Source organism: Lissotriton helveticus (genome assembly GCF_964261635.1).
Source record: "Lissotriton helveticus chromosome 1_1 unlocalized genomic scaffold, aLisHel1.1 SUPER_1_unloc_91, whole genome shotgun sequence".
Lineage (NCBI taxonomy): Eukaryota > Metazoa > Chordata > Amphibia > Caudata > Salamandridae > Lissotriton > Lissotriton helveticus.
Window position 1 is genome coordinate 606,919 of NW_027611738.1, and position 26,781 is coordinate 633,699.

Consider the following 26,781-nt stretch of genomic DNA (forward strand, 5'->3'; position numbering starts at 1 on the left):
TTTTCTATAGAGTGGGTTAATACATGTCGAGAAAGACTTTGTTTGTTACAAAACCTTTTCTGGCATTCAGAGCACTGATAAGGTTTTTCCCCAGTGTGGATTCTCATATGCTCAGTGAGATAAGATTTACTGCTGAAACTTTTTTGGCATTCAGAGCACTGAGAGAGGATTTTCCCAGTGTGCATTCTCTCAAATTCAGTGAGATGAGATTTATGGTTTAATCTTTTTTGGCACAGGTAACTTTTTCCCCAACTTGGGTTATTTTGCTTTGATTGAGGCAGGTTTGAACACTGAAATTGTTCTAACAGCCCGTGTTTTTAAAAGGTGTATTCCTAGAGTTAATATCTCTACATTTAGTTTTCTCTTGCTTATATGCCACGGTAAGAGTGAACCCGATTTTAGAGTCGGGCTTGTTTAGATAATGTTCAGCATTTATCTCTAAAAGATATTGTGTGTAATCTTCTTAAGACTTGCATTGAGCAAAATATGTCTGGATGCAGCCCTGTAACACCTGTCGAAATGTTTGTAGCAGATAATAGTCTTTTGGTTATAGCCTCACCGGCAGCAACTTATTTTGTGACTGAGGTTTTTCTCAAATCTATTTGTATAGGTTCTTAGCAATGCAGTGATAAAGAGTTAGTCTGATATTTAATGATTAAACTGAGAAGTACCTTTTTGCACTGGCGTAATGGCAGTAACTGAGAACATTAGAACATGCACAGTAATATTGTGGCTCATCAGTCAAAGAACATCAGTTCCTTTTACCCGTTCTGTGTTTGGTGTAAGGTTAAGGATTGTAGTTCTGAAGACGAGGATTTATTTACATTAGCTATGGCGCAACGGTGCTCATTTAATCCATTTTGATATTTAACAGTTTTACATGTCATTCCTGCACAACAGATAAGGTTGAGGCGATTTACATAGAATTACAGAACAGTACACAATAAAAAAGGAAACAATCTGAGATGGTCATGAACAACACAATAAAGTGGTGAATTTTTAAGGTTTTCGCCAGAGTGAGCAGAGTGGGTCGAGGTGTTCTAGCCCGAGGCAGATAGTCTCAAACTTGCGTAACTGGTTAAAACGGTTGTTGAACAAAGGTGATTTTCCAATCTTTTGGTTGTTAGCGTGTCAGCTTCGGAGTCTTATATCAGTGTCTTTTCTTTGATAGTTTGCAGAAGAAACCTTTTGTTATATCTTTCTTTTATGCAGTGTGTGCTTCCTCTCTGGAATTACATGATGCTTTAGATCATGTGTCCTTTAGATGAACGTTATTCTGTCATGCTGAGACAATTTGTCTTTCTGATAATATGTTGTGATTGGTCTTTCTGGCACTATTTCTGATGCTGTGTGGACAGATATGACTTTGCTCTGGGTTAACGAAATGCAAAATTAGAGACTTCACTTACAGGTATAGTACTTTCCTCAGCTCCTACTTCCTTGCCACACCTAGATTTTGGAAATTGTTTAAACTTAGAATGCTGGATGTCCTTCGGTTTTTCAAAATAATCCTTCTTATGGCACTAACATTCAGTTGGCTGGTGCTAAATCTTGCTTTCTTCGTCCGTAATTTCAATCACCTATAGTATTAAAATTAAATAGTTAATACATGTAAATATCCCCAAAAATAATTTACAAGCCATATCAATGCAGAATTGCAAAATTTTGAAAGTGTTGAGCCGTTCTTCAGACAGAGCAGAGTGTAGAATGGTAGCCTGAGAGTACTTGGATCTAGGAGTGAGGATTTGTAGAATTTCCAACATTTTATTAAGCTCAGAAAGGATACATGTACCCTATGGACTTGTAACATGGAATCGCAAAAGCAGACATTAAAGTCATATGGACTGGCACCAAACAGATATTTAAAATAGAATACTATTAATATATTTTAATGTATATTTCTAGGATGGGAATTTCCCCTCCACGGACAACAGGCAATTCGCCCTGCCCTGAGTTACCACCTACTTGTATCTGGTAACCTGACTTTTGAGCTCGCCTCTGCCGCACGCAAATCTATTGTGTGTTGCGAGGACTATGCCTAGACCTATACCTCAACTATGGTCCAGAGTATGAATCAAGGGCAATGAAATTAAGGAGTACTTTCATGTGTTCATTTTATTCCACTTGATTATCAGTTGTTAGGCTTTTGTGCAGAAAAACAGGACACAATTTTTTTCCAGACAGAAAAATTAGACTGAAAAGACCCACAAGACTCTGGGTGCAGCAGAAGCAGCCAAGACTTATGCTGTTTTTTTACTAACTGGGGGAAACACACAATTCTTCCCTCTGTTAGAAATATCTTTCCCCTTCCCTCCCCTGCTTCGCCCATCTCCCCCCCCAACCAACCACATGCATAAAACAAGTGGTAAATAAAAGCAGAAAAACACTATGAAATAGTGAATGGCATGTAGTTTGACAGGCAGAAGAATCTCAGACCATTCGCTGGTGGAGGTGCAACTCGATGGTCCGGTTGGTATGAATTAGGCGACTAAAAACAGTTCTGACATTTGCAGGTGGGTCACGCTCTGCAAGGTAACATCTGGGAAGGAGGGGGGGGAAGTTGCCTGATGCATCCCCACTGGAGGACCAGCTGCTAACTAATCCCCTGACCGAAAAAGCAATCTCAACCATCTATAGGAAGTTGATCTACAATATGTGTTGTAGTAATGTGGCTCACTGGTTAGAGGCGGCAGACCCGGAAGCAGAGGACGGCCCGGGACCAGGGTTCAATTCCCAACGCGGCAGGGTCATGGACCAGGGTCAGCAGACTCGATAATTCTCGCTTCGGTGCCTACTCTAACCAGGGGTCTCACTCGGCAACTCTGGGCATTAGCTTGCCTCATCTCCACAACGGCCCCATCAACGCCGGGGATGCCTGGCTTCACCTTGGGGATACCCAGGAGGGACCATCCCACAGGGAAAGCCAGGACGGGTTCCCCAGTTGTATACAGCGCCAGAAAGCCGCTCGGCAACAGTGCGCTTTACAAGTATACATTACATTACACCACGCTTGTGAAGGAGTACCCTGCTCACCAAACTCTAAATCAAGACCTTTATCTTGTCTGTGCTATGCATGTATCTCTAGGTCCGCTTCATTATGTGCATCAGTCTTTCTATGATGTACCTGTTATTGAGGCGTGTGTGTTTAGTACAGGTTTAAGCTTACGGTGTGTGTGTTTTTTTTTTTAACCCTGCGGTTTAATCTGCACTTGTTGCTTATGCGGTGTTATGTGGTGTTGTCACACCCTTGTAATTATAACAAGCATTTGCAATGCAATAGGTCTTGCATTAGGAAAGTTTGAGCTATTGGTATTGTAAATGACACATTTTTTATTTATGTGTTGTTTTTGAAAATAGCGAAATTAATAGCTTTGTCATTTACAATGCCAATAGTTTTAACTTTCGCAAATGTGACACCTATAGCATTTGTAATGCAATATGTGTTGTATTTACGTGACTTAGATTATTGATGTTACAAATAACAATGGCTTTTAATTTTTTTAAATAATTAATACTTGAGTAAAAGTTATTGTAATTTATAATGGCAATTGCTTAAACGTTTGTAAATAACTTTTGTGAAGATTATGTTCAGTGTATTGTATTGTGACGAAAATCCAAGAACAGAAGTGAAATATTAACATCTTTTTGTGACATTTGTAATAAAGCTTAAAACATTGAGAGAACATATTTGAACTAGTTGTTGAATTGTTGCACAGATTGCTGCTGTGGTGGTGCTGAAGGATGTTTTGGTGGCGCTGAGTGATGCTGTCGCGTTCAGTGATGCTGTGGTAACGCATAGTGATGTTGTGGTAACGCATAGTGATGTTGTGGTGCCCCTGAGTGATGCTGTGGTGATGCGACAGACAGACAGAGGGAGGGCGACAGACAGAGTGAGGGCGACAGACAGAGTGAGGGTGACAGTCATGTCAAAGTCATTAGATATGGTCCAAACTCCAGCCAATCAGGCGACAGCACCCTCTGGAACCTTCTCCTCAGAGGCTCAGGCTCTCCAATTTTTGAGCACAAGTGTGGCATAAGAGCCAAGGAGAAGATGGGAGCCTCTGAGGGGAGGTGGGTGAGTCACATGTGAATCTATGAAAGATATCAATACTGGAGAAGCACAGTTTTCAGGTAAGTAACTTATGTTCTTCTCCAGTATTGGGGTATCTTTCATAGATTCACATGCTTGAATCAGAGTAGATAGCAGTAATTCGAGAACTATGCATAGTAAGACATAAGTACATTGTAAACAGAGTACGAGAGAATACATATACGTATATTACAGTATAGCAGTAAACATGGGCACATCTGCAAAAAGCAGAAATATATACATGTATACAATGTGTGCAGGAGGAGGTAAGAAACAGAGGCTCACCTTACTTAAAAAGATTACGTAGCACCGCTTGCCCAACAGCTGTATCAGCATTGTTGGCAGCTTCCAGACAGTAGTGCTTGGTCGCAGCTCTTCAAATCTGATGAAGAGGCACATCAGCAAAGAGAGAAGTAGAAGAGGAGACTGCTCTAGTAGAGTGCGCTTTAATCGTTGCTTGAAGTGTCTTGCCTGCTTGCTGATTGCAAAAGGAAATTGCTCTAGATATCCAACGTGCAATAATCTGTTTAGCAACTGGAGGTTCTTTACGCATCCTGCCATAGGCTATGAAGAGCTGATCAGTTTAACGGATACTGGTTGCTCTTTGCAACTAAAATGTCAAACATCTCTTAACATCTAGAGAATGTAAAGTCTTTCCTGCTGGCAACTGTGTATTAGGGGAAAAAGTCTTTAAGATGACATGCTCATTCAGGTGGAAATCAGATGGAACTTTAGGAATTAAGGCCGGATTAGTGCGGAGCACCACAGCGTCTTTGGTGAATTGAAGAAAAGGTGGTTTGATAGTAAAAGCTTGTATCTCGCTGACTTGAAGTAAGAGCTAAAAGCAGTGATGTCTTCCAGGAGATGAATTTAAGATCAGCCCTACGAATGGGCTCAAATGGGGACTTCATGAGTTGTGCCAACACAATGTTCAGATGCCAAGGAGGAGGCGGGCGTCGATTGGAGGGAACATCTGAAATAAGCCTTTGAAAAATTGTAGAATAATATTTGAAGAATAAAGAGAATTGGAGCCATCGTGCTGGAATCTGGAAACTGCATCCAGAAAAACCTTCAGGGTAGAGTGAGAGTGGCCGGATTTTGCTAATTGTAAGAAAAAAGGCAGAAGCTGCTCTGGCGTAGAGTGAACAGGGTGAACATGTATTTATTTATTTAAGTTAGCAACTGACACCCTACGGGTAACTTGGCGCTGTGATACAGGCGACTAGCTTAGGGCCGAGAGACTGTGTCCTCTGCCAGGAAGGAGTTAGCAGGATGCCAAGGAGCATACTCGAGGGTAGAGCCAGGTTTTTAATCTTTTTCTAAACTGCAGGATGTTGTCTATTTGTCTCGTATCAAATGGAAGAGTATTCCAAAGGCGGGACGCTGCCGCACTGAAGGCCCTACCTCCTGATTTGACTTTCCTAACCCAAGGCACCCTCACCAGATTAGCGGATGAGGAGCGCAGTGCTCATGAAGGGACATACCATGTCAGTTTCTCCTGCAGAGATCTGGGACAGTGACCATGTGGAGCCTTAAATACTATACATAATGCCTTAAATCGTATCCTCTGCGAGACTGGCAGCCAGTGTAAATCTGAGAGTGCCCGGGAGGCGGAGGAGTGGCGTGGTTGCACTAGTACCATTTTGGCCACCATGGTCTGTACTCTCTGCAATCTCTCAATCAGATATTGCGGGGATTCTAGTAACAGGGCATCACAATAGTCCAGCTTACTGAGGATGGTGCTCCGGACTATCAGCGCTCTGTTCTGTAAGAGAACATTGGAAGGATTTTACGAAATGCTCTGATCAGAGTAAAACCACTTTCAGCTGTTTTGTTGACAGTTTTCTAATGTCAATTTGTTGTCAACCATGACTCCCAGATTATGTACCACGCTACTGGGAGCCAATGGAGTAGCAGGGGATGTTGGCCAAAACTCAAGCGGAAGTTTAGGAGGGATTCTATCTACAGCACAGTGTAGAATCTCTGTCTTCTCAGAGTTAACCTGAAGAATTTGAAGCTTCACACAAAAGATAGAACCGTTTCCACTTGAGTTTGTAGGTTTTGATAGTGGAGGGTTCTCTAGCATTAGTGAGGACCTCCCTGCAGTCCGGAGGAATAATCAAATTAGCAAGCTCATAGTGCTCAGGCACCAGTAGGATTCAGATGGCAGATGAGGCCGTGGTTCATAGTAAGAAGATTCGAAATTGGGCGCAGCCAAATTGGATTGCACTCCGACAGAAGGAGGAGCTCCGTAAACCAGAACTGGCGAGGCCATCTGGGGGCTATGAGAAGAATGCCGCAGGGTGCTTTCTGCATTTTCCAAAGTACCCTTGCGACTAGAGGAATCAGTGGAAAAGCGTGAGCATATATTTTTGACCAGTTCATCAAAAACGCATTTCTGCACGATTCTGAGTTGGGAAGCCAACTTGCATAGAATGGGCATTTGCGGTTCAGGTTGGTCACGAATAAATCCAGATTGGGGTGTCCCCAAAGCTGAAAGATGCGGCCCAGCGTCGGCTGATGAAGTTCCCACTAGTGGTTTGACGAGACCGACCTGCTCAGGGAGTCCGCTAGAAGGTTGGACACCCCCGGAACATGGACTGCTGTGATCTGATGTTGAATCGCCCAATCCCAAATTTGCTGAGCTTGTAGGGATAGCAAAGTGTATCTCGTACCCCCTTGTTTGGTCACATAATGCATGCTTGTTCAATCAATCAATCAACAGATTTGTAAAGCGCGCTACTCACCCGTAAGGGTCTCAGGCGCTGGGAGGAGGGGGGGGGGGGTCGCTACTGCTCGAAGAGCCAGGTCTTGAGTTGTTTCCTGAAGGAGAGATGGTCCTGGGTCAGCCGTAGGTGGGTGGGGAGGGAGTTCCATTTCTTGGATGCCAGATTGGAGAAGGATCTTCCTCCGGCAGTGGTTTTGCGAATGCATGGGATGGTGGCGAGGGCGAGGCTGGCGGATCGGAGCTGGCGGGTGGGTGTGTAGAATGTGAGGCGGATGTTGAGGTATTTGGGGCCCATGTCGTGGAGAGCCTTGTGTGCATGGGTGAGGAGTTTGAACGTGATCCTCTTGTTGGCGGGGAACCAGTGCAGGTCTTTCAGATGGGGAGAGATGTGGCTGTGACGGGGGATGTCCAGGATGAGTCGTGCAGAGGCGTTCTGTATGCGCTGGAGTCTTTTCTGGAGTTTGGCTGTGGTTCCAGCGTAGAGGGTGTTCCCGTAGTCCAGTCGGCTGGTGACGTGGGCCTGGGTGACCGTCTTCCTGGTTTCGGTGGGGATCCACCGGAAGATTTTTCGAAGCATGCGCAGGGTGTTGCAACAGGATGACGAGACGGCGTTGACTTGCTTGGTCATCTTGAGGGAGGAGTCCAAGAAGAAGCCCAGGTTGCGTGCATGGTCCTTTGGCTTGGGGGCAGTGCCCAGGGCAGGGGGCCACCAGGAATCGTCCCAGGCAGAGGGGGATGGTCCCAGGATGAGGACTTCCGTCTTGTCTGAGTTCAGTTTCAGACGGCTGAGCTTCATCCATTCCGCGACGTCTTTCATTCCTTCCTGGAGGCTGGCTCTGGCGGTGGCGGGGTCGTTGGTGAGGGAGAGGATCAGCTGGGTGTTGTCAGCGTAGATGATGTTTAGGTTGTGTTGGTGTGTGATGGCTGCGAGGGGGCTCATGTAGACGTTGAAGAGGGTGGAGCTGAGCGAGGATCTTTGCGGTACGCCGCAGATGACTTAGGTGGATGCGGATCGGAACGGAGGGAGGCGGACTCTCTGGGTTCTTCCGGCGAGGAACGAGATGATCCACTCCAAGGCCATCCTTGGATTCCGGTGTTGCTGAGGCGCTGTATTAGGGTGCGGTGGCACACAGTGTCGAAGGCTGCTGAGAGGTCCAGGAGGATGAGGGCAGCTGTTTGCCCGTTGTCGAGCAAGGGCCTGATGTCGTCGGTAGCTGCGATGAGGGCGGTCTCGGTGCTGTGGTTTGCTCGGAAACCGGACTGCGAGAGGTCGAGGGATTCGTTTGTCTCGAGGAAGGCAGAGAGTTGTTTGCTGACGGTCTTCTCGATGACTTTGGCCGCAAACGGGAGGAGCGAGATGGGGCGAAAGTTCTTGAGGTCCGTGTGGTCCGTGGTGGTTTTTTTCAGGAGGGTGCTGAGCTCTGCATGTTTCCAGCTCTCCGGGAAGGTGGTGGATGCGAAGGAGCTGTTAATGATGTCCCGGAGTTGGGGTGCGAAGATGGAGTCGACTTTGTTGAAGATGTGGTGTGGCCAGGGGTCGGTTGGGGAGCCGGAGTGGATGGTGTTAATCGTTGGGGGGTATCTTCGGTGCTAACCGAGGTCTAGGTGCATAGGGTGGTGGTGGCGGGGGCGATGGTTCGGTGGTAGGGTGCGTGGTCTGTGCGCCGAAGCTGTTGTGTATGTCGGCGATCTTGCGGTGAAAGAACGAGCCGAGTGAGTCGCAGAGGTCTTGCGATGGTTTAATGTCGTTGTTGCAGGTGCTGGGGTTGGAGAGCTCTTTAACGATGCTGAAGAGTTCCTTGCTGTTGTGGGTGTTGTTGTCCAGTCGTTCTTTGAATGTTGTCCTTTTGGTGGTGCGGATCAGCTGGTGGTGTTTGCGGGTGGCGTACTTCAGGGCTGTCATGTTTTCTGTTGTCTGGTTGTGGCGCCAGGCTTTCGCGAGGGTGCAGCAGGTTTTCTTGGAGTTTTTTAGGTCGTTGGTAAACCACGAGGCTTTCTTGCTGCCGGGTCTGCTGGGAGGGTTCTTCTGTAGTGCGAGTTCATCGGCGCAGTTGGTAAGCCACTGTGTGAGGTTGCGTGCTGCTTCGGTGGGGTCCGTCGTGTTGGTGGGAGGGTTCTGGCTGAGGGAGGTGGAGAGCTGGTCGGTGGTGATCTTGCGCCAGCTTCTGCGAGGAATCTATTGCGGGTGGTGGTAGGTCGGTGTTTCTCCTGAAGTTGAAGTGGACGCAGCTGTGATCTGTCCAGTGTAGTCCGGTGGAGTGGCTGAAGGAGATGTGCTTGCTGGAGGAGAAGATGGGGTCAAGCGTGTGGCCGGCGTAGTGGGTGGGGGTGTTCATCAGTTGCTTGAGTCCGAGGTTGGCGAGGTTGTCCAGCAGGGCGGCGATGTTGCTGTCATTGTTGTTCTCCAGGTGGAAGTTGAGGTTCCCTAGGAGGATGTAGTCTGAGGAGGATAGGGCGGGCTGACGAAGTCTGCGATGGCTTCGCTGAATTGTGTGCGTGGTCCCGGGGTCTGTAGATGAGAGTGCCCCTGAGGGTGGTCTTGGGGTCGGTGTGTATCTGGAAGTGAAGGTGCTCGGCGGCGGTGAGGGTGTCGTCGGAGTTGGTCGTGATTTGGATGGTGTTTCTGTGGATGATGGCGATGCCTCCTCCGGTTTGGTTGACGCGGTCCCTCCGGGTGATCTTGTAGCCATCCGGGATGGCTATGGCGATGTCGGGGGCTGAGAAGGCGTTCATCCAGGTTTCTGTGAGGAAGGCGACGTCTGGTGATGTGTCCAGGAGGTTCCAGAGTTCGACTGTGTGCCTGTGGACGGAGCGGGTGTTGAGCAGGATGCACTTGAGGTGATTGTTGCTGGTAGCTGACTTGGCGGGTGCGGTGCAGGTTTGGAGGCAGGTGAATTTGCAGGCTTGGCAGGTGAAGGGTCCGTGGGTGCGTTTCGGGATGGCTCGGTAGCAGGCGGGGTTCCGGCCGGCGTTGAGTGCGTGGATGGTGGCGTCGTCGTAAGTCCGTCGGGTGGGCAGGCATCATTGAGGGCCAGGGGTTCTGGCGCTGGGCGTGGTCCAGGCGCAGACGGGCTTGCCTTTGGCACGCCTTCTGCGCGTGGCCGCCTTGCGGCCTCCATATGAGACGAAGTGGGAGGGAGGAGCAGCTGGGAGGCGGGAGCGGGGCGGCCAATGGGCAGGGGGTACAAAAGAAAAGGGGCGAGGCCGCGGGGGAGCTGTGGCAGGAAGCGGGGGGGGCACACACAGAGGGCAGGGATACAACAGCAACTACGAAAAATACAGAAAAATGCAGAAGTCCAGAAAAAAAGCACAATTCACAAGTGAGGGCAGCAGCAGAAAGGAGAAGATAGCAGCAGGGGGACACCGAGGTCAGGGGCGAACCTGCGGCGCCGGGGGCAGAGACGCGGTCACAGCGGAGGAGCCGTGCGGCGTGGGGTGTGGCCTGAGGTCAGGTTGTTGTGTTGTCCATTCGGATCAACACTGAAGCTCCTTGAATGAGGGTGCAAAAGGACTTCAGAGCCGGAAATATTGCCAGTAACTCCAAAAGGTTTAAGTGCCAAGTTCATAGGTGGGTGTCCCATTTCCCCTTGACTGTGAGGGCTTGAAGATGACTTTCCCACCATTCGAGGGAGGCATCTGTCGTGAGGATGAAACTTGGAGTGTCCACTACAAACAAATTGCAGAGATGTTTGGTATGCGAGTCCACCATAGCAATGCTCTCCATATCTGAGACGTGATGTTGATGACATTGTCGAAGGACCCTGAGACTTGTTGCAATTGGTTGTCGAGTTCTCCAGTCGGGGTCCTATTTTGAGGTGACAGTTGGGAATTAGGGGAATACCGGAAGACAGCATCCCCAGAAGCGATTTGAACTGTCGAACAAAAACATACTTTTATGTGCACAGGAGAGTTGCCAGTTTGGAAATCTGCCGTTGTCTTCCATTGGAGACAAAAGCTCTTGTTTGTTGTGTGTCTATGATGGCCCCCAAGAAGGTCCTCACTTGAGAGGGGGTGAACTGAGACTTCTACAGAGTGATGGAAAGACACAGAGACAGGCATGATTGAGTGTGTCTGCTTGCGACTGCGAACGACTAGGCCTTTATAAGGCAGTCGTCGAGGTAGCGGAATATTTGGACATCAGCTTGACCAAGATATGCTGCCACCGGTGCCAAGACTTTAGTGAACATTCGGGTGCAGAGCGAAGGCCAGATGGAAGGACTTGGAATTGGAAATCTCTGCCAGCCACTCTAAAGCGCAGGAAGTTTCTGTGTCTGGGTAGGATAGGGACATGAAAATAGGCATCTTGAAGGTCCAGTGTTGGCTTGTAATCCCCTTGAGACAGTATTTGAAGCACTTCTAGGAGAGACAACATCCGGAAAGTTTGCTTCTTGAGAATCTTTTTGAGGGAACGAAGGTCCAGAATGGGGCGCCACTCCCCCGATTTTTCCTTGATTTGGAAGAATCTTGACTAGAAGCCTGCATCCCTTTGAAGATTCGGTACACTTTGATCGCTCCTTTCCTTAACAAGAGATGGATTTGGCATATAAGTTCCATCAGACGGGCAGGAGGAGGACCTCTGGGGGGAGATTTTTGAGGGAATTTCACAAATTCCAGAGTGTAGTCTCTGGACACTATGTCCAAAACCCATCGATCTGTAGTTATTACAGACCAATTGTAGAAGAAATGGGAGATCCGCCCTCCAACTTTGGTCGGATTGATGGGAAGAGCGGTTGACAGTTGGCAGTTGGCCGTGCTTTTTTGAGGAATCTCTACCTCAGCAGGAGGATTTCCCGCTGTACTGCTTGTAAGAGGCAGCCTGCGGCTGTCGAAATGACTGCTGTTGCAGGGAGGAGGAGTAACGCGGTTGGCCCGGATAGGGATGGTACTGCTCATATTGGTTGTAACATCCCCGAAAGGAAGAGGAGGAGCCACGACCCCTCGCACCCCCAAAGGGCTGCATTTTAAACTGTACAGTAGACACTTCACACTACACACGGACCCGAGAGGCCTGGAATTTAGACTTTGACATTCCAAAGGAAGATCAAGACTGGCAGCGGTCCTGTGAACTAACATGCATGGTTTCTAGTAATGCCCATTTTCGAATGATACATTATAAATTTCTGTGAAGAACCTACTTAACGCCACAAGACCTTTATCGAATGGTCGTGTCTTGCCCAGATATATGCCTGCGCTGCAACACTGTGTGGGCTGATTTCTTACATTAACGATGGCCCTGCGATGCAATACACTCCTTCTGGCAACAAGCTGTCGAAGAAATGGAGCATGCCACACAACTAAGTATTGATCCGACACCGAAATGCTGATTATTAAGCCTCATTAGATGCCAGAAGGGCGCAAGATAACCTTTCAATTTGGTCAGTCGCCTATGGTACTGGCATAACGTAAGAAATGCAATCACATGGCTGTCCCAGCATGCCCCAACGATTGCGCTCTGGCATAGAGATGCGCTCGACTGGGCCCTAGCTGAGGAGACACATATGCGCCTTAGCAGAAAGGATGACATATTTGAGGATACACTAAACACTTGCCGTCCTCATACAGATAACTCCTAGCTCTTGCTTCCCGAGTGACAACAGACACAGACTCTGGCTCTGAAACTGACGAGGCAAAACACTACGACACTGACACTGGGGATGAGCAAGGAGGTGTCTCCACATGATAATTATAAGGTACATTCTCAATTAGGGGAATGGGACACTTATTGATCACCTGGAGAATCGGAAAGCAGTTTAGTGCATGTGTAATTACTGACTGCTTCTTGATTAACCTACTTACGTAGAACATATTGGTATGATATGCCTATGTATACTGACTGTCAGGTTGTATGTTGTTAAAATTAAAATAAAGTTCTAAAAAAGCAAAACAAAGCCATTACATTGTGGGTGGTAGAGGGTAGTGAACCGGTAACTCACACCACACTCCTTCGACATGTGTTTCAAGTAGCCAGACATGAAGTTGGTACCTCTGTATGACACCACCTCCTTAGGGAAGCCCACCCTGGTAAAGATGCTAATGAGGGCCCTAGCCACTGCAGGGGCAGTGGTAGTCCAGAGGGGAATAGCCTCGGAATACCTGGAGGCATGATCTACTACCAACTGAACTGTTCCCTGATGCTGTAGGGGGGTCAAGGGATTAAGAGGGCCTTTGGGTGCCCACCTGTCGTGCCACTGGCTTGACAGATGGGACAGGCGTTACAAATCTCCTTCACCTTCTGGTGCATCCCTGGCCTTTAGTTCTGGTCTGGTCAAGGTGTCCAGCTACGGGGATGCCACAACCAGGTCCTCCAGGAAAGATACAAACAAGTTTGCCCCACTGAAGGGAAGATAGCTTAACAGGAGCTTCTGAGAGTTACTTACCTTCAAGACTCTCATCCAGATATGCTTTGTGGCTGCTTTCACTGATCTTAAAGAAGATGTGGCTGCACAGACGCCAAACATTACGTCATATACAACTCTGACCCGAAGTTCTATCATGGAAAGCAGAGAAGAACAGTTCGTTCTTTGATAATCTCAAATAGTCTGGACAGAATAAGTCGTATATGTGGCTGCTTATAATGCACAAATGGAGGCGCAGGAACTCCCCCAAACACCAGAGGCTCTACCACTCTCCTGTGGCACAAGGTATGGGGTCTTTGGCCTCAGTGTAAAGGATTTCCTCCTCCCAATACGTCCTGTGCCATCACCTCCTTCCTGTGCTGCAGCTTGCAGTCACAGGTTTTCAAGAGTGGGACAGGTTTTCTGTCCCTGGCACAGATCTTCCCTAGAGGGTCGCCCCAGGGCCAAAAGCTCATCCTGGTAAAACTTCAGCTCCTGAGGCTCAGTTGTCTCTGGGGCTGACCCTTCTTCCTCCTGAGGAGAACGGTCTGGTGTCTGACTAGAAGCTGGTTCTCCAGTTTTCCTGCCTTTTCTCTTGGAGGACTGGGGCATTATTCCAGACTTCAGCACCTCTTTTACACCCGGGCTCTGCTCTGTGCTATGGTTTTCACACACACACACACCCAGTGAGAGGTTCCAAGCATTTCTGCATGGATCCTCAGTTCTGCCTCAGCCCAGGCTAAGGGTTCCAAATCATTGCCAAGAAAACAATCAACTAGCAGGGATGAAGACACTGCTACCTCTTCGTTGCCAGCAACTCCTCCTAAATCAAAAGACACCCTCGCCTGCGGGATGGGTTTTTGTCACATTTTCAGCATTGATGACTGGAAAGGTCCTTCCAGGCAGATGCTGTTCTAAGGAAACTATCTGCTCAGTCACCATGGTGATGCTGGCGTCAGTGTCTCTAACGGCCTCCACCCTAACCCCATGTGCATGTTAATGGGTCAGGCAGCTAAGGTGGCTAAGGCCACATCCCTACTTGAGTCGGCTAAGAGAGCTCATTGGCATGGCCATTGCTCTCCTGAGATTCCATCTGGAGATTGGCAGCTGCAGGTACTGCCGGTGGACCAGAGGTATATTTCTTGTTTTTACAGCTAGAGTCTCAAGCTCAGTGCCCAAGTGACCTACAGCCATGGCACCAAGCCCATCTTAGGATCCCAGTTCTTACCCTGGTACGCACCCTTTGGCTGTCAAGAGTCTCTGGGCCCACTCTCTTGAACAGGTTTTTGGGGGCCTGAAGTAGAATCTTTCTTTTTCGGGTTACCCCATTTCCCTAGGGACGCTTTCTGGCCTCTTTCTTTTGGTCTCCCCCCACCAGCAGGAGTCCTGGTCACCCTTGTTTTGACCCAGTGGTCTGCCTTCTTCCCCAACTCTTGAGGAGAATGTGGACCAAGGTCTACCAGGAATTGATGTAGCTTCCCTTGGTAACAATTACTTAAAAGATGCTCCTTCATTATCAAATGATAAAGCCCTTCAAAGGCATGCACATTCTTACTTACTAACCAACCTCCTACTGATTTCAGTGAATAGTCTTTAAAATCTACCCAGGCCTGGCTTTGGGTTTTTCGAGCCTCCCTGAAACTGGTGCTATACTCCGTACTGAATCCAAAGCCCTCACTTAGGGGCCCCTTCATGAGGTCATAGGATTCAGCCTCTTTTTCACTGAGTGTTAGGAGTCTATCCCTGCACTTTTCTGAGAACATTTCCCACAGGATAGCACTCCACGGCTTCCTGAGGACCTGCCTGCTAAGACAGGCCTGTTCAAAAGCAATGAACCACTTGGTGATATCATCACCCTCAAATAATGTTGGGACAATCCCTTTGGGGTTTTTAGGGTCAAAGGAATCTACTTTCTCCTTATTTATGATTGTGATGCCACCAAAGATGGGTCCTAGGCCAAACTCCTTTCTCTCTCTTCTGTAGCTAGGAGTTGGGCTTCTAGAGCCCTCCTGGCTCGTCTTAGCAGAGCAAGCTCTTCGTCTGAAGAGGCTTCTTTGTCTTGGGGTGTAACACGGTCACTCCTACTGTCAGTATTTTGATCTGTAAGATCAGAGTCATCCTCTGGATGCTCTTTGTCATATTCTGCCAAAATATCATGGATCCTTTGGTAGGGTTCGACCCAGTCCTGAGGCTATAGGTTTTACCCAAGCCTCTGAGCTATTTTATATTTAAAGACATAAGGTGTGAGGTCGATCTCCTTCACCTGTATCAGCTCTTCTGAGTGACTACTTCTAGCACTCATTGTCTTTACAAAGTTGGGAACCTGTTGGAGAGGAAAAATCTCCAATACTGGTTTCCTAACTACAGCAAGAGTTTGACTTTTGAAACAGCTGTACTCAAGGGGACCGAACCAGGGCCCTGACATATTTCAAAATTTGGAAAAATAGTCAATTTACAAAACTACAATTTAACGAAAGGCAATTTCTGGATTGAATCTTGTTGTCACTTATTGTCAGAGTGGCCCAGCAAACGCAAAGTTGTGTACCCTACCGCTGCGCCACCAGTGTAGGAAGCTGGCTCTCTATATACTATACCAAAAAGAGGTAGAGTGTGCAGAGAGTCCAGTGGATCCCCAAAGGCTTTACAGAGGCTCAAGTAGATAATACTAATGCTCTCTTTTGTAGTAATGTGTAAGAGCAGTTATGCTTATCCGAGGGTAGTCGTAAGCATTTGTTGTACACACAGTGGCAATAAAAGAGACACACACACTCAATGATTAAATCTGAGACTAATTTATAAAAATGACACTTGGTTGGATTTATTTTGCAGAACCACAGAACTTTGTCTTAGGTCAATACATTTCGCAATAGAAATGCATTTTCAATATAAAAAGTGGATACACTGCAATTTTCAGACTTTGCAATGTTAAGCAATGGGAGGAAAAAACATTAAACATTTGTATACACAACATTGACTTACAAGACCAGTCTTCGGAAGTTAAGGTCAGTAAAAGGCAAGGTTCAGTTGAGCACCAACAGAGCGCCACCAGCGACAAAGGAGTGGCCGGGCGCACGGTGCAAGTTCGAGGTCAGTCACCGAATACAAATTAAAGGGGACTGGGGCAATCGGACAAAGGCTGCTTACAGGTAAGAAGCGAGAACAAGAGACCAGGGAGACCCTACTCACAAGGAACCAGGATAAGTATTTTATAAACAGAAACAATGGTTCCTGTGGGAAGATATATCTAGATTTGATACTAATAAGCGCAATCGCAATGCAGGTAAGGGTTACGTCGATATCCAAAGGAGACAAGCATTTGCAATGCAATAGGTCTCGCATTTACAGGAGTTTGAGCTATTGACATTGCAAATAATAATAATTTATTTTTGTTTTCGTTTTTAAAATATAAAAAAGGCATTGTCATTTACAATGCCAATAGCTTACACTCGTGCAAATGCGAGACCTACTGCATTGCAAATGCTCTTTTTTGCCGCAGTGATTCCAGTGTAGCGCCTTGCAGCACTTCTCAAGTTCTGGCGCTACGAGGGAGACTGATTCCGTGTAGCAGGGAGTTCAGTCATTCCAGACTCACTGCTGTCCCAGGTGTGCAGTGAAGGAAAACGGACTCCACTCTGCAGCTGCAGTGAGCAGTGATCGCAGTGGCCTCCACTCAGCTGCACTCGCTGCTGTGGTGCTCTGGATGCCGTAAGAGGCAGCGGAGAAGCATCTCGGTTTCTGGGGTGAAACAGATGCGGAGGACTGAGGCCTGGCTGCAGTGGCCTGGCTGTGACTGAACCTGGGGAATTAAGTGCCGCCAAGTGACTGGTTCCCGAAGTACTTATCGCAGTGCCCTCCCTCGATGACTTGGATGTCTGTGCGCAGGGCAGATGCCCCCCTCTTCCTGTCTTCTGTATTGCACAACGCCACTGCTGACACTCTCTTGTCTGTAAGTAGTACAGTCCTGGGAGTAGCACACACCCACCCGTTCTGTGCAGAGTACCCAGAGAAGCTGTTGTATGTGGAAAAAGATTGGATGATACCTTTGTAGGAGGAAGCATTTGTGCTTGAGGATGTTGTTTTGGACCCTGCTATGTAAAATAAGCGGTAAAAGGAGCATCTATTGGATGGGGACTGGAGTTCTCCCATGGATTTTGCTACTTCAGTGTCCTTTTTCTTCTTTTCTAAGGCTTGGTCAACTACAGGACCAAACAGGTGTTCTTTGTCAAAGGGAGTGTTCACAATGGGCTGTTGAACCTCAGGCTTAAATCCTGAGATCCTAAGCCATGCACGCCTTCTAAGGAGAATGCTGGTATTGATCTCCCGAGCTGAGATCCTAAGTCATGCACGCCTTCTAAGGAGAATGCTGGTATTGATCTCCCGAGCTGAGATCCTAAGCCATGCACGCCTTCTAAGGAGAATGCTGGCATTGATCTCCCGAGCTGAGATCCTAAGCCATGCAGGCCTTCGGAGGAGAATGCTGGTATTGCTCTCCCGAGCTGAGATCCTAAGCCATGCAGGCCTTCGGAGGAGAAGCTTGGTATTGATCTCCCGAGCTGAGATCCTAAGCCATGCACGCCATCTAGGTAGATATTGATCTCCCTAGCTGCGGTGTCTGCTGCGTCTAAAGCACATCTCATTGAGGAGTTAGAAATGAGTTTCCCCTCTTCAACAAACTGCTGTGCCTTAGTTTTGTGTTCGCCTGGGAGATATTGGAGCAGTTGCTCCATCTCATCCCAGTGTGCCCTGTCGTACCTAGCTAGTAGGCCCTGTGTGTTTGTGATGCGTCAATGGTTAGCGGCTTGAACAGCTACTCGTTTCCCCGAGGCATCTGTAAGTTTGGATTCTTTATCTGGGGGAGGTGCATCCCCACAGCTTTGCGAGTTAGCTCTTTTGCGAGCGTTGTAGAGGGTCAAGAGGTAATTGTCCCTTAATAAACACAGGATCTGATGGTGAGGGTTTATATTTTTTATCTACCCTTGGAGTTATAATACATGCTCTGACAGGGTCTTTAAAGATATCATCTGCATGGCTCATCATGCCTTCAAGCAGAGGGAGTGTTTGACTTGACCTGTGCGTAGACTCAAGAGTTTCAAATAAAAAGTCCTCCTCTAATGTCTCTTTATGTGATGGTACCCCCATGATACTCTGCTGCTCTGGCAATGAGCTGTCCATAAGCCATATTATCATCTGGTGGTGACAGCTTTGCTGGGTAAAGGTCTGGCTCATTGTCTACTGGAGGTCACTGGTGTAATCATTCCAAGGGTCTGCAGGCAAATGAGTGTCATCACCACCTTGTCCACATCTGGATCTCGATGTGGAGATCCCTGAGGTGTTATGTGTAAGGGCTCTTCAATTATTTACTGTGGAGAAGAAGGTGAAGGTGGGGAGGGTTGTGGGACAGGATAAACATGGCTAGTAGCCATGTCCTTCTTCTTTAAGGGAATCCTATCAGAAGTGTCCTCTCCAGGATGCTGTGTTTCGCTGGATTTATGTCCAGTATCAGGATTAATTAAAATGTTCTTTTGTTTGGGATCCAATTTGGCCTTAAGAACGTCTAAAATTGGTTATGGAGGCTCGAGAGCATTGTCCTCGGATTTCGGCTAGTCTTTAGAATGTTTCGCCTCAGAAGCGAGATGGTGTTTCGAAGCGGAGGGGTTCGGCTCCAAACCAGATTTGTCCTAGAGCCTGATGATTTCGGATCCGAAGGTAATTTCTTCTGACTCGATCCGGAGCTGGAAAGCTTGACGGTTTGTTTTGGTGCCGAGCCGAGGGACGTGACGTTGGAAACATTGTCTCGGTGCCGACTTTGGCCAAAAGGCAGAGGTGGTGCTGTAGCCATATGAGTTTTAGAAGAGGATTTAGGGGGCAAGGGGTCTTCGGTACTCACGGCAACGTGTCCCAAAGGCACATCTTGGGACTCCAGATAGATTTCGAGCTCGGAATCGGACTCTGGAATCGCCTCTCCTTCAACGGAGGACGCTTCTATCTCTTCTAGGTCAGATTCTTCTGCAAAGATATCCAGAGTGTTTTGAATGCTTTGGCTCTGCCTCTCTCGTCATCGAGCCTGATGATCGGGTAGAGTCCTATTGGACCGAAACAACTTACAAGCGTCGCAGTCTTCCTCCTTGTGCTCCGGAGAGAGACATAAGTTACAAACTTGATGTAGGTCAGTGCGAGGGTACTTGGCGTGGTACCAAGGAAAGAAATGGAATGGAGTCCGTTCCATTTGTAGAGGGCTGGCCCTACGTAGCCCAACGGTTGCCCACAAGGTTTTCTATCAATAATGGAGAGTTTATCGATCAATCTGAAATGCGGAGAACAAAGAAATGCATACTGAAACAATACTGTTGAGGGTAGAGTGTATTGCTGCACACCGAGGGGAACCCGAGGAACAGTTTCGGAGCGCAGCAATACACATCCGAACCCGTTGGGGGTAAAAAACAATCTAACAATGGAGTCAATGCCCATGTGCACTATCACCGAAAGGAGGAGTCACCTTGCCTCGTGACTGGAAAGACTTCTTCAAAGAAAAACAACTTGCAAACATCCGGACCCAACACAAGATGGCAGGAGTATGCAAAGCATGTGCATCTACAGCACACATGCCTCGAACATAAGATTAATGGCGCCAAATCCCTGCCGTGGTATCTGGTCATGTTGTCGCTGAGTGTGCCATGAGATGTGGAAGGCTATAGTGCTTGGTGTGATTTAGTCATTTTTGACAAGGTGGAGTGCTGAATGGTTAGGCAATTTTTGATTTTCTTTGTTTTTGGGATCGTGTGATATAGTGCGGTACCTACCGTATGATGAAAGTAAATAAATTACATTGCTAATATACCATAAGGATGTGGGTTGAGTGTTATTAGGGCCGAAGCCTTGCTGATTGTATGCAGAATAACAGGTCTGGGAGGTCACCCCTGACTAGGGCAGGTTAGCAGCTGCACAGGCCTTGGGCATTGATCCTATTGAGGGTAATATGCGATGGGCCACTGGTGACTGGAGCTGGCTAGCAACAACGCTGGCCTCTGGTATTCATTACAGGCAGGGTAACAATGCATGCCAATATTGACTGGGACTGGTTGGCAGTAGAGTTGACCTCTGGTTTTGAATATTAGCAGGATTTAAGGTACAGGGGTCACTACTGACTGGAGTTACTTAGCAGGATAATAGATCTCAGGGGGACAATACTGGCTGAAGCTGGTTAGTATGATCACTAGTCCCAAGGTGCTACTAATGACTCAAGTTGGCTAGAATGATAACAGGTCCCAGGGCCCAGTACTAACAGGAGCTGGCTAGTAGACTTACATACAGGTCCAAAGGGGCCACTACTGACTGGAGCTGGCTAAAAGAATAACAGGCCCAAGGGTTGTGGGGGTGCGAGTGGCACCAGTGACCAGAGTTGGCTAGAAGCATTGACGACCTTTGGTATTGATTAAGTGCAGGATTATAGGTCACAGGTGGCACTGCTGAATACAGCTGGCTAACAGCAGTGGTGGCCACTGGGAAGAAGGAATTGAGAAAGCATAACTGGATATACTGGTTTCTTTAATACCGATAATTGGTTACCCATGAATGCCATAACGTGCATTGATATATTACATTACCAAATTACAATATTCTTATATTAATTTGATGTGACTGTTCGCCTTAATATGCCTGCAAAGTTACATGATTCTATTAGGGCCCAGAACCCTTTTATTTAGTGATGTCCATCTGCACAATTTCCTGCATCTTGTAGTAAATTAAACATTGACAAACAGAAGTGTTATTTCCAGAAACAGTGAATTTTGCAGCTTGTCTGTGTATCTTTGATCTGCACCTCATGGACTCCTCACACTCCTCTCGAGAGAAGATCCTGCCTCCTACTCATTAGTGTCGTTTCAGTAACTGTTTCTATCACGTGTTCATGTTTCATTGACTTGTATTAGGAGAAAAGTGTATAAAATACATTGTTGTAGCATTAGCATTATATACTCCAACTTGCTCTAGGGTGGATGCTCTCGTCCATTGCAAAGACAATTGTCACTTGTTAGTTTGCTTGGCCTTTTGCTATTGTTGTATTAAATGTATGATAGATTTGTTGGCCTCCAGGTGTGTTGTGTTTTATTTTATATATCATAAGAGATGACGAGGAAAATGGCAGTCCAGTATACACATTCTTCATATAAATCAACTCACACTATACTGTTCTGGAGGTTCCGTCCCACAGACATTATCTCTAACTGAACGCAGGCACCCTAGGAAGCATGTGCTTTTCAAACCAGGTGCCGTCTGATGCGGCGTCTTCGCTATTGGATAAGTCAATATGTCCGGAATTTTAGGAGGGTTACCGTATCTAGTGCACTCTCTGTTAGACAGCGCTCACCTGTGGTAGTAAGATGGCAATAGGCACCTTATCACCTACGCACGGTGCAGGGCTTTGAGTTACAGAGCTCCTCACGCTGTGGAGAAGATTAGGCCACATTTACCCATTTTCCCATATTTGGTCCTGATGAAATGCCAACAGATTGCTCCATGACTACACAAGGCATTAAAAACGTTGACCTGAAGTATAGACCCAAGCTTACCAGCAGGTCCATAGGTGATCGACACTTTCACACAGTGATAGGGGCCATTAGTTCCTCAATTTCTCTGCCACTGTTTTTAATCTCACCATGGACCAGGAAGATCACATTAACTATATTGTGGTAACTGGTCGATAGTTGATCTTATATTCAGACTTCACCAATCTCACATCTTATGACACAACATCCTCTGTCCTACTATGCTCATCCGGCGTACTTAATAAAAGATCTCTGACAAAGTGCTCTCTGGTGGTGCCCGCCAGGCATTGTAGCGCCGGCCTGGTGAGGAGTATAGCCCAATGATGAAGCATGTCACCTTCAGGTGAGTGAACGCAACTTGACTTAGAAAGCACATGCTTCCTAGGGTGTCTGAGTTCAGTTACAGATAATGTCGTTGGGACTGAACCTCCGGAACAGTATACTGTGATTTGACTGTTTTATTTTAACACATGTACATAGTAGATATTGGCCCTTCCTTGTTTCACAAAAATGATCGGATACCTGCCTCGGAGCGCACTTCTTACAGACGAGTATGGGGTTATCATGTTGCTGTTACAAGCTCCTTACCTGTGCGAGTTATCGGGAACGATGCAGGGGGCAGACCCAAACCAGCTACATGTGGAAATCAATGACAAATACTGAAGAATGAACAGAGCTTCCAAGCTGGTGACCATTACTTAATTGACCTTGAAAATAAAAGACACGTTTTTAGTATTCTGGTGACTCATGACCATAAAAATCAAAGGTTATAAATTCAATATTGTGTAAAATACTTAAAAAATGGAACTGGGTGTGCTGAATCGGATGTTGTCCTAGGTCATGTGTGACACCTTCCACCACTATTGCTTATGGGACTTGTAGTTTTGTTTTTCTCATTAAAAGGATAGTCTCTAAAGTCCCAGTGTTCTAAGCGATGTTAGTTAAAATCAGAGGCCTGACGGACGATGAAGCATGACATGTTTCTGCTTAGCAGTGAGATGACTGACAGTTCCTCCATTCTTTGACCTACAGAGGCTCGTTGGCCAATCATATTTTTTATCAACGACAAAATAACTTATATTGCAGCTTGTGTCAACTGAAGAGATAAAATGTTTAATCAACTATAGACAAACATGAACAATAAAGAACTTGAGTTTCTGGAAAACTATCAAGCACCCAATCAGAATCAGCCGCCTTTCACACCCAGGAATTCTTGAGGCTTTGGAGAGGGTGAATTGCACGTGGTATAAGAGAAACACTACATCGACTCAAAGGTCACTTCTCAGGGATGTACTGAAATGCCAGCCTCATAGCACACTTAGCCAGCTCTTCACCTCCTCCTCCTCAAATTTTTGACCAGCTATCAGGGCAAATGAGCCTGCAGCAAAGCATCGCTGGCTTGGTTCCACACCGGACCAGGCAAGGTGGTCAACTCCATACTCCTCCAAGTCAGCAACCACTCTGGTCGAGCCAGTCCTAACCCCACATGAATGTTCTCCATCACAACTATTTTAATGGTACTAAGTTATGTTTCTGCCAAATGACTGAGTCAAAAAATTGAAAGGTTTTACTATGAAGTGCTGAAAGAGAAATCATTAAGTTTTTCAATATTTCTGAGTCTGCCACAGTACACAGGACCATTATTTCTCTACAGCAAAAAATCATGTATGTGCCCTGAGTGCAAGATAACTGTTATTATTCCAGCAGAACGAAATGCCATTCCTAATGTGTACGTCATTTTAAAGACAAACCCAGAAAAATGTACGGTCAGTGTTGTTCTTCTGCCTGTTAAAAGACTATCTCCATTAATGTGTCAGGAAATAAAATACTATGAGAAATCCTACTCTATGGCAGGGTGCTGCCTGCCACTATATTGCAGGTTACTTCCAACATAATCTGATTTATACATACATACTCCAGGGTGCTGCCAGCTATCGGGTCTGCACACAGCAGACTGGAGCCACTCAGGAAGGAGGTAAGCTCTTCATTTCATCTTAAGCCCTTAGGTTACATTCACAGCCTGATGGGTCCGGAGAACGTTATCCTCGCTCTAAATACACCGAGCAGATGGACTTAGCCCATCATAGGCTGTGTTGTGTGCTGGGTGATGCCTGGCATCTTATTATCGTTGGCGGGAGGATGAAGCTCTGATAGGAGCTGCTTCAAGAAGAGCAGAGAAACAGGTCCACAGATCGCCACAGAGCGACAACTGCCCAGAAGCTGAAGAAAGAACTCTGGAACAGGAAACCTCCTACACCCTGGAGATTCTTCAGGATAAGCAAATGATGGTAATGAAATGCAAACTGCAGCAATAAGGTCACACACTACAACATCTTTCCCTTTAAAACGAAGATTATAGCCTACAATAAAAAACGAAACAAAAAGCAACAAAACTAGAAAATACATTTCCAAACGCTGCAAAAGAGAAACAGTTAATACAAATGAACAATATTAAACTTTGTTGGTACCTTAGTAATGTGCTTACTTCTTGGCTTCACTCCATCTGCAGCAATAACGCTCTGAAAGGAGAAATTACTGCTGTGAGTCTCAGAGTCTTCAGTATTACTGGTCTCAGTCACGAAGACTTTGGTGTCGGAAGATAACTTTCTCTTATTTGGCTTTATTGTTCTACCAGTCACGCCATCGCTTTTAGCAGACACGCTACTGTCGGCAGCATCACAACTTCAGGCAGATCAGCAAAGCGGATATCACCACTCACATTGGGTGAACAGACTCGTCTCTGCTACATACATCCACTCTGTTCTCAAATTTGCTTGGGGCTGTCAAAATGCAAAGAGCTGCAATATATTCCTCACACTTTCCTGACTACCTTGTTTTAAAAAGGTATGACATTCAAGCGTGATTCTTGGTTCATCTGCAAGCTGAATTTTTTTAGAGGTTCTATTGCCACACAATACTAGTTCCATATTCCAGTTTGTCCACATGGTGCTTCAGAAAAGTGTTTGTGGGCTCAAAATCAGAGGGACATCTCCCATTCCAAGCCCGTAGCCCTTTTTCTACTGTTAAGTTAAAGATCTGCAGGGCTGAAGCGGTGCACCTCTCTGGTTTTTCAGAGCTGAGTAATGGGATGCCCAATGCAAGGTTTTCTTCTTCCAGTATGGTTTCCATGCCCCTTAGTGGTTCATAACAACAATAAAAATTGCCAGCAATTACAATGGGGTTATTATTTGAAATAGAATCAATAATCCCTCCTAGTTGGATAATGAATGGTGATTCTTTAGAATGATCTCTTGGTCTTATGTATATGTTAAGGAGAGAGATCATAGATTTGTTGGAGAACTTTAAACATACACCCTGGATATCATCTGAACTGGACGACTATTTTGATGTTTACTTGGTTTTCAGCCCATTTCAAGAGCCCGCCGGAGGGTCTGCCTTTTTTTGGTTGAATTCCCTCGATAATGAATGTTCGATATCCCACCTTATATAGGGGTTCCAAACGCCCAGGTCTCTTGGAAGAGGCATAGGTCATATTTGTCTATATAGTCTTGCCAGTCAGGTTACAGGAGTTTTTTTGTTAAACCAGCAATGTTCCAGGACAATAATTTAACACCATTTATATTGGGGGCACTAATCTCTTCTCTTTGCCCCCTATCCCGATCTAAGTTTGATTCTTGGTTCGAACCAAAGATGGGTCCGCCCTTAGCATCATCATCTTAAGCAATTTCCCTGTTCAAACTTCTTGTCCTGTGAGTTCCCCAACAGAGAAGCTGTGTCCCTAGACTTGTTGCTGTCTGGTCAGTAGATGAATTTAGTCAATCTGCTGCTTCGAGGCCGCTTTGGGGAATCAGGATGGTTCCAGGGGCTCCAGGGTTAAGGGGGGAACTACTGCTCATTCTATCAGCTTGATTTTGCCGAATGGAAATGTTAGAATTGAATAATGAGTGAGTCCTTAGGTTCAAGGTTATTAAGTTATCAGCTATAACTTTTGAATATACGGTCACCCTAATATCATGTAAGCCCCCTCCTTCTTGCTGTAGCCGATCGGCGCTCTCTATGTCAGATTTGATAACAGAAAGGCAGTGGTGCTTGGTCCTTATCCAATGTATAACCTTGTTAACCAGGGAGTCCCCATCCTCCCTGGTTCCTGGTTTCAATCTAGGGACATTTGTAAGAAAAACATTATGAGAAGGAAAACCCACATGGGGCTGGCGTGGAGGTTCCGTGTCTGGTGCTTGTTGAGGTGCTTCTTTTCTCCGTCTGTTCCCCCATTCCCTGTCCCCCTTTCGTAAGCTTGCGGATGGTAGACTACCCAGGGGGCTTTTCTTGTGGGGGGATTTGCTGCCCTCTGTGTGCTGTATGCCATTCCTGTGGGGTGGTCACCGGCTGTCCTAGGTTTGGTCTCCGGCTACGGGTATAACCTGTGTTTTGCTGCCCATGGAGGTTATCAGTTTGGGAATTAACCCTCCCAGCAGACAGTCTTTGTATCTTGTGGCCTCACCTGGGGTTTCATGTGGGTGCTGTGGGCCCTGCTGTGGTCAGGTTAACAGAGAGCCTGATGGATAAATAACTGCGCATGCGCTGCGGATAGACACTGCTTCCCACAGCGTAGTTACAGAAGGCCTGTGGGTGAACAACTGCGCATGCGCTGGAGATAGAAACCGCTCCAACAGCGCGGGTTAAAGAGGGCCTTGGATGAACAACTGCGAATGCGCTGGAGATAGATACTGCTTACCACGGCGTGGGCTAAAGAGCCCTTGAATTACCTGCCCATGCGCTGAGGACAGACACTGCGCCCCGCCGCGGAACGCGAGCAAAGGAAGGCCTTGCATTAACAACTGCGCATGCGCTGGGGACAGACACTGCTTCCCGCCGTGGAATGCGAGCCAAGGAAGGCTTTGAATTAACCAACTGCGCATGCGCATGCGCTGGGGACAGACACCGCCGTTAAGACAATCCAACTCCAGAAGTCGGTGCAAGAAAGATTTCTTTACTTCGTTCACAGCACCGGCCCCGACAGCACGGAGCGCAGCACAGGCCCCGACAGCACGGAGCGCAGCACAGGCCCCGACAGCACGGAGCGCAGCACAGGCCCCGACAGCACGGAGCGCAGTAAAGGATACA

At 46.9% G+C, this 26,781-nt stretch overlaps 1 long non-coding RNA gene across 1 annotated transcript; it reads right to left on the reverse strand.

Annotated features, from left to right (window-relative positions):
- Positions 1-460: 460 nt before the first annotated feature.
- On the reverse strand, positions 461-24,218 carry LOC144806634 (uncharacterized). Its single transcript, XR_013605858.1, has 3 exons — positions 24,165-24,218; positions 22,285-22,403; positions 461-1,580 (listed from the first exon to the last, which is right to left on the reverse strand). It is a non-coding gene; the product is annotated as an uncharacterized LOC144806634 (long non-coding RNA).
- Between the last annotated feature and the right edge of the window lie 2,563 nt (positions 24,219-26,781).